General features: G+C 36.0%; 1 pseudogene; it reads right to left on the bottom strand.

The window, feature by feature from the left end:
- Positions 1-8,194: 8,194 nt before the first annotated feature.
- LOC120104743 (calcium-binding protein KIC pseudogene) lies at positions 8,195-8,865 on the bottom strand (annotated as a pseudogene).
- Between the last annotated feature and the right edge of the window lie 2,354 nt (positions 8,866-11,219).

The raw sequence follows: 11,219 nt of genomic DNA, 5'->3' as shown, positions 1-11,219 counted from the left end.
AGAAGAGGCTGACACAGGAAGAAGTGAAGAGGGATCCTTTGACTGTTGCTGAATCAGAGACTTTCCTTGGTCATTCATCTTGGCTTATTCTATTTTAAATCTCTTTATTCTCGAGAAAGCATTTTTTTTAGGGTCATTGAGAGATTAAGGGCAAAGAACGTTGGTGAAGGAAAGAGAACAGACAAATTCAAGAGAAGATGAAGGAGATCTGCAGAGAAAATTATTAAAGAGAAGGAAAATTTTGAAGGGACGAATAGAAAAAAGAAAAAGGTTGGCTTCAATTAATGAGAGCAAGGCATCCAGGTGTCAACTTGGTAGGTCAATCGCCGCACATAAGTCGACTCGTCATGGGGTACGAGTCGGCTCCCAACCGCCTGCAGAGCTTTAAGTTAACTCTCGAGTCAACTCAAAGCTCTCCTTTATTCTAAGGTCTCGACTCCTCATGATCCACAGTCGACTTCTTAGATTAAGAGTCAACTCCTAAGAGAAAGGAGTTTAACATTTTCAAAGAAAGACAATTGAAATTGAATTGATTCAAGATGATAAATAGAAGTTTAATAGAAAGAATTTTAGCAAAAAGGATTACAAACTCTTAATTTATTTCTAATCAAACAATTTTCTTATTTTAAAGGTTTTGCAAAGATGTCAGCCAATTATTTTTTAGAATAAACAAATTGAACCACAACATCATTGTTTTGAGTATCGTAATCCTATATTCTGTGTCCCATTTAAATATCTGAGGATTCTTTTAACTACAATTAAGTATGATTCTTTAGGATCAGACTGATATCTAGCACATAAGCAAACACTCAACATAATATTAGGTCTACTTATAGTTAAATATAATAAAAATTCTATCATGCTTCTATAGGTAAATCCATTATGAAAATGAGAAATTAATAAATAATTCGAAATATTTCATGACCTTACTGAATTCTATAGGAAAGAATTCTTTTCTCTCTCTCCTCTCTCTCTCTCTCTCACCCCCTCCTAGACCTCGAGCTCTTCATTGATTGGGAAAAACTCCTCGTAAGGGAAACCGGGTAATCAGCTGAAATCATTCTACTGGTTGATCCAAGAAGGAAACTAGCAAAGATCAGAGTTCGACGCTGCGGCTTGACTGTGAGAGGCTGCGGCTCCTCTTGCGGCTGGCTGCAACTGTCCCTGAACATGATCATCTGAATCCGCAGTCTCTTGGAAGAATTTCAATCCTTCTTTCTATCAATTTCTTTCTCGGGGTTTTTTTCGATCGGTCAGTCCATTCAAAGTTCTTGCCAGAATAGGCAAGGTTGCCTACAAGTTGGCCTTGCCCCTAGAGCTATCAAGCGTACACAATGTCTTTCATGTCTCTCAGTCATGCTTGTCCTTTCTCGTGAAGTCCGCGTGAAGTCCCCTCTCTCCTGTTCTTACTCAATACTTTTACCATGCTCATCTTTATCTAATTTAAAAGAGGGTCTTATAAAGGTACCGATGTGCCTTGCATTCTCCATGCCAAATTTTTTTAATATTTTTTTGTATACTTATTTTGGCAAATGAAGATCCTATCTCTTGTTTGCTTGATTTGGAGACGAAGAAAAAATGTAAGTTCTCCCTAAAGAGCTTAACAAAATCTTGACAAAAATTTTAATAATAGCACCAAAAATGATATCATCTATGTAAATCTGCACAATTAAAGTGTCATTATCTTTTCTCTTTATATACAAAGATTTATCCTTATTTTCTCTTGAAAAATTATTTTCTAAAACAATTTACTTAATCTCCCATACCAAGCTCTAGGAGCTTGCTTTAAATCATATAAAGTCTTGTTTAATTTAAATACATGATATGGAATTTTATAATTTTCAAAACTGGGTGGTTGTTCCATATAAACTAAGAGCTTGGCCTCCCAAGCTTTCGACAATGACCAGAGAATTTTTCTCACCAAATCTCTATTAGTATATAACTTTTCAATATGTTTAAGACCATTAATAATATTAACAAAGTAAGTAAACAGATTAGATATAGACTCATAGGACTCCATTTTAAATAGCTTATAATTATACAAAAGCAAATTGATTTTAGACTCTTTAACCTGGTTAGTGCCTTTATGAGTTACTTTTAGCCTATCTTAGATTTCTTTAACCAAAAAACAAGTAGATATTCAAATAAATTTATTTGCATCTATTGAATAGTATAAAAAATATTTAGGACTTTAGCATTCAACTGTGTCATCTTCTTATCTAATTCATCCTATTCTCCTTCTAGTTTGGAAAGAGACACACCATCAATAGTCTTAGTGGGTGCATGAGGTCCATAAATTATGACACTCCATATGTCATAGTCTAGTGCTTGAATGAAAATGTGAATGCATGCTTTTTAATAAGTATAATTTAATCCATTGAAAAGTGGAGGTCTATTCATAGATTGTCCTTTGGCAAAAGAGGTACCAACAAGGGCTTCCATAGATCTTTAACTTTTGATGGTTTGGTCAATGTATAACTAAGTACCATACTCTGATGCTACTTGTTGCCTAGCTATGTAGCTCAAGAGGGGGGTGATTTGGGTTTTTTAAAAATTTTCATAAAATACAGCGGAATAAAATGCTTAACAAATGAATATTGATTTTAGCAAATGAGTACTTAAGTAAATATGCAAAAAATTAATACAAGTAAACTAAACAATGTAAACACAAAAAATTTATAGTAGTTTGGTGCCAATCCAGCACCTACATTTACTCCCCAAAACTTCCTTCTTGGAAATTTCACTATAATCAATAACCTAGATTACAGCATAGTTGTTTTACGGGTTCACAACCAAACCCAATTGATTTTTCTCAGGCAATCAACCAAAATTTTCAATCGATTGTTTTCTGGATTCACAATCAACCCAGTATATTTTTTCAAAAAATCAACTAAAATCTACACCGATTGTTTTTCGGATTCACAATCAACCCAATGATTTTCTTAGAAAATCAACCAAAATTTTCACAATCCAATTACAGATTTGGATGGACCTACTCCCAAGTTTCAATTTCTAAAATTTGTTATAGCAAAGAATAGAAAGAATTAAGTGGTGACAAAATGAATACAGCTTTAAGACAATAAATACAAAACAATAAATGGAGCTAGACTCTGTTGGTTGACTTGATTGTTCTTGAAGGTGCCTCACCAACTCTCTAATGTTGAAGAGTCAGTTCGCAATGAAAGCTTTTGAATGATATTCTCTTTGAACCTCTCTCTTTCTGCTTTCTTTTTTGGCTCAGTAGATTTGTCTTTGTAGTGCTTGAGCTCTTCTTTTTCTTTAATATTTCCATACATTTATACCCTTTAGAGATGGTTGGAATACTTGTCTAGCCATTAGACAGTTAATAGAGCCATTGTGAGATGAAAATAGTTGTTTTGGTTCACAAGAAAATTAATCGTTACTGTAGTCAGACACAGAGGAGTTGACTTGCCATTTTTTAGGGTCGACTCGAGATTTTTAGGAGTCAACTCGTGATCTTCAGATATTTTCTCGAGTTTGCTTTTATTTTTACTGCACTCTATTTTTCGTCTGTGGTACTTGTGGAGTCGACTCTCTCAGTTAAATGGTCGACTCGTCAGACGACTGGGGTCAAGTCGTTGTTTTCAGGGGTCGACTCTTCAATGTACTAAGTTTCGCTGCTTTCTGTCTTTCCATTTTATTCGTTATGGGGTAGACTCATCTGTTTTTAGAGTGGACGCTAGTTTGACTAGAGTCAGCTCGTGAATTCTATATGTCGTCTCACCAATTCGATAATTTTTCAGCTCTCGGTCTTTTCTTTGTATCCATTTAGAGGTCGACTCGCTTTTCTCTAGAGTCGACTCTTTTTATACTGGAGTCAGCTCGTGTACTTCATGGGTCGACTTGTTAATGTGATGAATTCATTGGCTTTTTGTTTGTCCTCTAAGATTATTTTGGGGTCAACTCGCAATCTACTGGAGTCGGCTCGTGAAGATGTATCGTCAGCAACAGCGTGCTAGGGTCAACTAGTTGCAAGCTTGGGGTCGACTCTAGATGAAACCTACTGTGCTTGTATGTGAGCTTCCAAGAAATATTTTTATGGCCTTTTGGAGTTCGACTTTTTGATGTGGAGCTTTAGATAGATGATCTTCACTTGAGAGTAATTAAAGACTTTCTTCTTTGCTTTCTAAAATTAATCAATTAAACTTAAACTAATAGATTAGTCAACTTTTGATTTAACTATTTTGCATCATCAAAATCAATCTTTTGGGGTCAACATGATGTTATGGTATGTATATTACATTTCAACTAACCAATCTTGGGTGTTTTGTATTTATCAGAAGACTCAAACACGACCTCTTGAGGAATATTTGAAGCAAAAATATTTGTCCTCTCCCTAATTTATGCATTAGCGCTTGCAATTAGTTATCGTGCATTGAAAGTAATTGATCCAGGAGGACCTGCAGACTCGGCGTGGACCACTTAGGCCACTACGAGCAGAACTGGACAGGGCTAGGAGCAAGATCAGATACCAAAAGAGAAATCATCCTTCTTCTCGATCTGATCAAGTAGCAAGCTTCAAAAAGAAAAAATAATGTTTCAAATTTAAAACACTAACGTTTGGCATGAAACTTTAAAAGATTAATGTTTCAAATTTGGTTCAAATCCTCACTCATAAAAAAGATCAACAAGAAGCTAACTTTCAACAAAGTATACAATGTTAGAATTTTTCTTAAATGTGGGCGGCCACTGATTGAATTTTTCCAGAGCAAAAATGTGCTGGATGTTAGACTGGAAAAGCTTAATACTGTTCAATGTGACTCATATAGCTCTTAGAGCTTAGGCCCATCTTGGTAATTGCTTTTGATGTAGCATGAATGGTGGAGAGTCTGTTTTAGAGATAGGAGTGCTTGATGAGAGGACCAAAATAAAATTAACCTTTGGACTTCATCCCCCTCCCAATCCAAAATATTATAGCCTATATCAAACAGCTATTGGTCCTGGTTTACCCTATTAAGAGCTATGATACATGAATTGGAGGCGCAGAGAGAATTTCGAGTCTAGATGCATGCGTTTGCTGCCATGCGTCTCGCTAACTATTGTTCAGTTATATTCTTGTCCGTGGCTGCAAACTATCTTCAAGATTTTATCAATAGCGATGATGAAAAGTAAGTTCTATATGTTTGTATGATTTTTGGTGCTCTATTTCTCCGTATTGCTATTATAGATTTTTCTATATACAAAAGATTATCACCACAAAGAACAATTAATAATACAATTGAAAAACGGCAGAAAAATAGAATAAGTTCCTTTTGATTATTTCCCTTCACAAAATCATCTCTCACTCTCTCTCTTATTGTTAGCATTCCGATGCCAACATCTTCAAAACAATAATATCCAAAATTCTTGCAAACATAGTATTTAATTTTAATTTCTTTATTCCTTCCCTATGGTATGGTTTTCAAGAATGTGCTTGCTCGACCTCTTTGTGATTTTTAACTTGATGCTACATTTTTTTCTTCGTGTTACTTTTTTTTTTTTCTGTCTTCCAATACAATAAGATATTCAACTCCTCTCATCGTCCATATCCTTGAATCTTTTCTTCTTCTATGGGGCGCTTTGGGCATCTCCTTAATTATGAACCCTATTTGAGGTATTTATTGGAGTTTCTAACAAAAAAATAAAAGAAAAAGTGTACTTGTTTGAGTGGATTTTCGTTCCCTTTTTACTAGCTTTTGGACCTCTGAATTGTAGAGATCTAATGACTTCCTTCATCGTATCTCCTTTAAAATATTGGATTCTTTAATAGCTACAACAACGAAATCAAATTTCAGATCCAAAATTACAAAATTATTTTCATAATTCAAGCATCAAGTGGTGTCTCCATTCCAAGTTAGTTCCCAACAGCTCCCAACAGCCCCGGCCTATTGTCTTCCTCATGACCTTGCAGTCCAAATTGACGGCCGAAAGAGGAAATGACTGGGGAAAGTCATGGCACCGGGGCATAGGGTAGCCGAAGTAAAGGTGTGGAGAGAGAGAGAGAGAGAGAGAGAGAGAGAGATAGAGAGAGAGAGAGGGGTTTGTGTAAATGTGAGTGGGCCTAGGAAAGATGGGGAGGGAGGGAGAGCTGTATGTTTTTTGCTTCTATTGTTTCGTGAACAAACTTCTTTTTTGCTTCTGTTACGAGTGATGGATCAACCTCTCATGATACCATGAAATATTTCATCATCTTGGAGTCTGTATAATAGGAACCTTAGAGGTCTGTTAGAGGACAGCAGCAGATGGGTCTAAAGAGATGCCTTCTTGACACAATCCAATGGATTATAGGTGGATAGGTTTACACGATGCTGCTAAGTTTCCTAAAGATAACTTTGTCTTATGTTTGTTGTTACTATTGCTGTTGTTGTTGTTGATGATGATACTAGTCTTACTATGTTTAATTCCAAAAAATATCTTTTGGCTAATCTTTTCGAGTAAAATCCTAAGTTATGCCAAATGTTATTAGAGCGGATCCGGCCTATAGCCTATATAAACTAGTATACATTACATTATAGGTTTATTGAGGCTGAACACGAGCCGATCGTAGTACTTCTAATTAGATTTGAATAGACTTAGCTTCTTAGTCTGATAAGAACGTCCGGATTTAAATGGAGGGAGTATGTAAGGACCCATGCAGGCATTTGTTTAGTCCCATATCTGCTATTCTATGGGGAGGGGTACACTCAAGAACTTAAAAAAATATCCTCCGAATAGCCTTTTAGGGTAAGTTTCTAGGTTGTAGCTTTTTAGTTGTTTCTCCTCCTTGTCACTAGTCTACGTGACGTTTGACTCCCATATAAGCTCTTTAAATTGTTTTTGTTAATTCCCTACTGTTTGGCTCACCTCTAATTAGAGGACTTGCAACTTGACATTAGGTGATGAGCAATTGGCTTCGTTACCTTATTTCTGGTAGTTTCCATTGGGGAAAGGTGGATATGTACCTAAATCAACAACTTCAGAAACAGAACCAACCCCTGAAAAAATAAATCACCCTCGGTAGTTCCTTGATCTTTAAGCTACGTATGATCTGGTTGCTATTATTTAAGATAAAGCGAAATTGGTAAAAAAAATAGCGAAAAGAACAAAAGCATCCTATGTTTGATGTAAGAATCTTAAACAGCAGCCAATGAGCTCATAAGTTTGGAGATGGTAGTTTTTCCCCGTTCACAGTTTTTTGACATGCAAATGGCACAAGAAAGGACTTCGTAGGTGTTGCTTTCAAGACGCAACTATGCCATGGATGACATGCAGCAGATGCTGTAGCAATGTCTTCTGAGTACATGACTGATAGAAATTCCCTGCTGAAATAAGATTTCGCCAGCATTGGTGCTTGATAGCAGAAATCATAAGTGCAAAGAAGATTTCTTTTCTTTCTTTTTTTCCTTCACGTAGATTGGTTACATTGTGCAAGAATCATGATCTTATAGTGTTTATTTCATTAGATTCCTTAAGTATATTTTTCTAGAGTAACAAGTTTTAATGAAATGCTGTTAAGGCATAAAGGGACTGTAGAAAGAAGGAAATAGCTTGATTTCTCAGGATGAATCTATTGGCTGCTCATATCCCAACTCTCTAAGTTTCAGAAGTTAAGATGCACTAACGAGGGACTCGACATGATCAAGAATAAGGAGTAGGATATCTCACTAATTTCATAGATAGTTTTGACTAGAAATGCTTCATTTATCTCTTGGAAAAACCTAATAATATACAAAGTAATATCCTCCTGATTGAAACATTAGAATTTGATTCAAAATTTCTAATAGAAACATGAGCTGTCCTAATCTATTAACAGCTTAAACAAGTTCACATGAAATAATTTCTCATAAACATCCCCACTCAAAACAAACTACAAGCAACAAATCCACAAACACCACTCTATATCAACAACAGAATATCGAAGAATCGCAGCATAGTAAATTTACAACATGAACAGCCATCATAAAATCACTTTCTCAGACCTCCAGTGTCATCTCCAGCAAAAATTTAACTTCAACATCAATATTCAAAAATCAAAAATATCTGACTTCCCTCTCAACTCACACATGGCTATCACACCACCAAAATTAATAAGATAGATAACTAACCCGACAAAATAAATTAAGAATTAAGCAAATTTAAAATATAAACTCTAAAAATGCACATAGCTTTAAGAATCTGGTTCAGTATCCAATTAAATTTATCATGCAAACATAAATTAGGAAGTCATGTATGGTTATCCGCATTAAGCACATAAATTACAAACTAGACAACAGATGGAACGCAAAATTAAAAAGAGGCCGGAAATGTTAGTATCCAAAGACTCTACTTTATCAATATGAAGATTCAAAGATCTCCATCGCTGGGAGAATTCAGTTAAATTTCCAATTCGACCGTCATTTGAACATCAGACCCCCCTCCAACAATCAAATCACTCGATAGGAAAAGGAGTCTTTCATCAAGAACGGAGAAGAGAACAGGCAGAAGAAGAAGAGAGCCTAGCTCATAAACCCCCACCAATCGCTTGTCGAAACGCCTCATCTAGCAACGGCCGCGACTGCTCCATCAACTCCGGACTCAGCCTCACCATCAGCACACAGAACTCCATCTCACTCAAAGCTCCATCACCATCGAGATCTCCTTCCCTCAGCATCCCCCTCAGCTCGTCATCCCGGAGCCCTTCCAAGCCCAGCAGCGCCGCGTGGCGCTTCAAGCTCTCGAAAGTTATCAGCTTTCTCCTCGGATCCATCAGCAGACGGAAGCCATTGCAGAGCTCCTCCATGAGACCCTCCTCCCCGAGCTTCTCCGCCATGAGAGGGAGGAAGTCCTCGAACTCCACCGAATTGTGAGCCATGAGGAGAAGGGGAGAGGAACTGGAAACGCGGAGAGGGGACTTGAGGGACTAAATAAGGTGGGGAAGAGAGAATTCGAGGAAGGAGAGGACCCCATGGGGTGACAGCCGGGATTGGTTCGGATATAGCTGGAACGCGGGACGGGGAGATTCCGGTCGCTTTCGGAGAAGGCGCAGAGACCAGGAGCTTGTCTTTCTTTTGGGAAGAGGGATGTTGGCGTCTTGAATGCTTTCCACTGTTACGTATTACGAGACTACCGTGGCTTCCTACGGTTGGACCGGATAACGTTTGGGGATAAATATTCGATTGCATAGACGCGTAAGTATCTTAAAGCATAGCAGGATTTTAATGGTAACATGCCAGGGCCTCACCGTAGAGACTAATCAAAAAATATAATTAAAACTTTTAGCCTTCATATTTAAAATCCATTCAATGTATAATTAACATGGGACTAAACACAGATTTATACCGATCCTTGCATGCTTCCCTATTTTAGTATTTACATTTTTATTGAGATAAAAGTTCAAATTCATTTAAATCTAATTACACATGCCACGACCAGCATATGGTCAATTTTAATAGGCCCATACTGTATTGTTCCGTAGTATAATATAGGCTATGGATCGTATCTCCTTTGATACTATTACAATAATTAAAAATCTCATCTCAAAATTTGGATTCTTTGGTCTTATATAAGTTTTCAAGTTCCATCCAGTGCATATCCGATGAGAAACTAAATATCATTACAAGAGTTCTCACTTGATATATACGAGAATGTGCTTAGTCTCACATTAACTATATATTGGATATATCTTGGGTACTTATACAGTGACGATGAATTCAAATAATACCTTCCAGTAAGTCTTTTTGAGTAAGGTCCTTGATTATGACAAATGATATCCGAGCTGGCCTGCTCCATGGACCATATAGATTAGGAGACACTGTAAGATGGGTCTAAATTAGATTTGTGTTACTTATAAATGGATTTTAATGTATTCAAACTCTTAGCTTAACAAAAATGTCGAGACTTAAACGGAGAAAATATGTGAAGATCCATGCAGGTATATATTTAGCACAATATTGGCTATACACATGACAATAGAATTCAAACGATGCTTTCTCACTAGCCTTTCTTGACGACACCCTAAGTTGTTGTACCATCGCCATAAATTTAAATACCCACATCTTCATAATACTTTTTCAACATTTTGATTTCCCAAACAATTTGTGGCGGCCTTTCCTTAGTTGTCGGCGCGTGCAATGAACCTGACACGTGGGACCCGCATATAACTTCGATGAAGTGGCTGCACAAGAGCGCAGAAGGCAATGTATAGAGCTCCTCAAGGGAAAGTAGGCGATCCGGCACTATTGACAGATGACGATGGATAATTGACCACTACTTGTGCTTTCTTTCATCAATAGATTTTGAACGGTCTTTCGCAGGTAGGAAGCTCTGCTAAAAATAATAAAAACTTAAGCACAAAAGGATAGCAACAATTGAAGAAAAGATAGAAGTTGCCAAGCCTTAAGAACATTAAACTATATAGAAAATAGGTGGAAAATAGAAAAGCTACCGGAAGGAATCCTAGGAAAACCATTTCAAAGCTCATGGGTATCTCGGTTGGAATGGTTTTTTGTTTATTTATCTAGGTTTGAAATTTAAATAATTGATGAAAGTTCCTGCTGATCTATGTGTTTTCCTCCTATTTTTTATCAATTTTGAAGGAACAGATTTGAACACATTTTTCTTAAAAAACTACACGTTGGGTTTTCCAAAAAAAAATCATTTGAACTATTGATATAAAATTTGAACAAACTAATTTGAAAATCCTATATGGCACAAAGAGGTTGGTGTGATCCTATGGAGTTATGCCCCATAAGAACAAGCCACCACTTACAATATTAACGATTAAGTATATCATCCTCAATGCGTTAGTGTGCATCATATATGTCTCGTGAAATTCCTCTATCATGAGAGATAGAGATTATATTTGTGACAAACCTCAATTCAAAGATATCTATTTTTTAGCAATTAGAGAGTGGTAATCTATTATCACAAACGAAATATATTTTCTTAAATTTTTAATTTTTACATCGTCAAATGTGTACTATCTGAAGAATATAAAGCCATGGAGTATGTATCTAATTTATAATTGTGAAACTCGATTAATATATGCTATACTATCTGTTTGACATTATTTTTATTTTTTTTAATTTTTTAAAAAAGAGCAATGACAAAAAAATTGGTGTTATTATTATTTTATATCTTAATTAAATTTATTCGTGTTCTTTTCGAATAAAAATAAGTTCTTACTTTTAATATTTTAAAAAAATATATATTTTTTATTATCATCGATTAATCTTAAAAGAATAATCTGTTAAACAAACTAT

The sequence above is a fragment of the Phoenix dactylifera genome, chromosome 8, assembly GCF_051530095.1.
Source record: "Phoenix dactylifera cultivar Ajwa chromosome 8, Ajwa_hap1_PhDact_Kaust_v1.1, whole genome shotgun sequence".
NCBI lineage: Eukaryota > Viridiplantae > Streptophyta > Magnoliopsida > Arecales > Arecaceae > Phoenix > Phoenix dactylifera.
The sequence above is the reverse complement of the archived record's forward strand: the minus strand, read 5'-3'. Positions and strand labels throughout refer to the sequence as shown.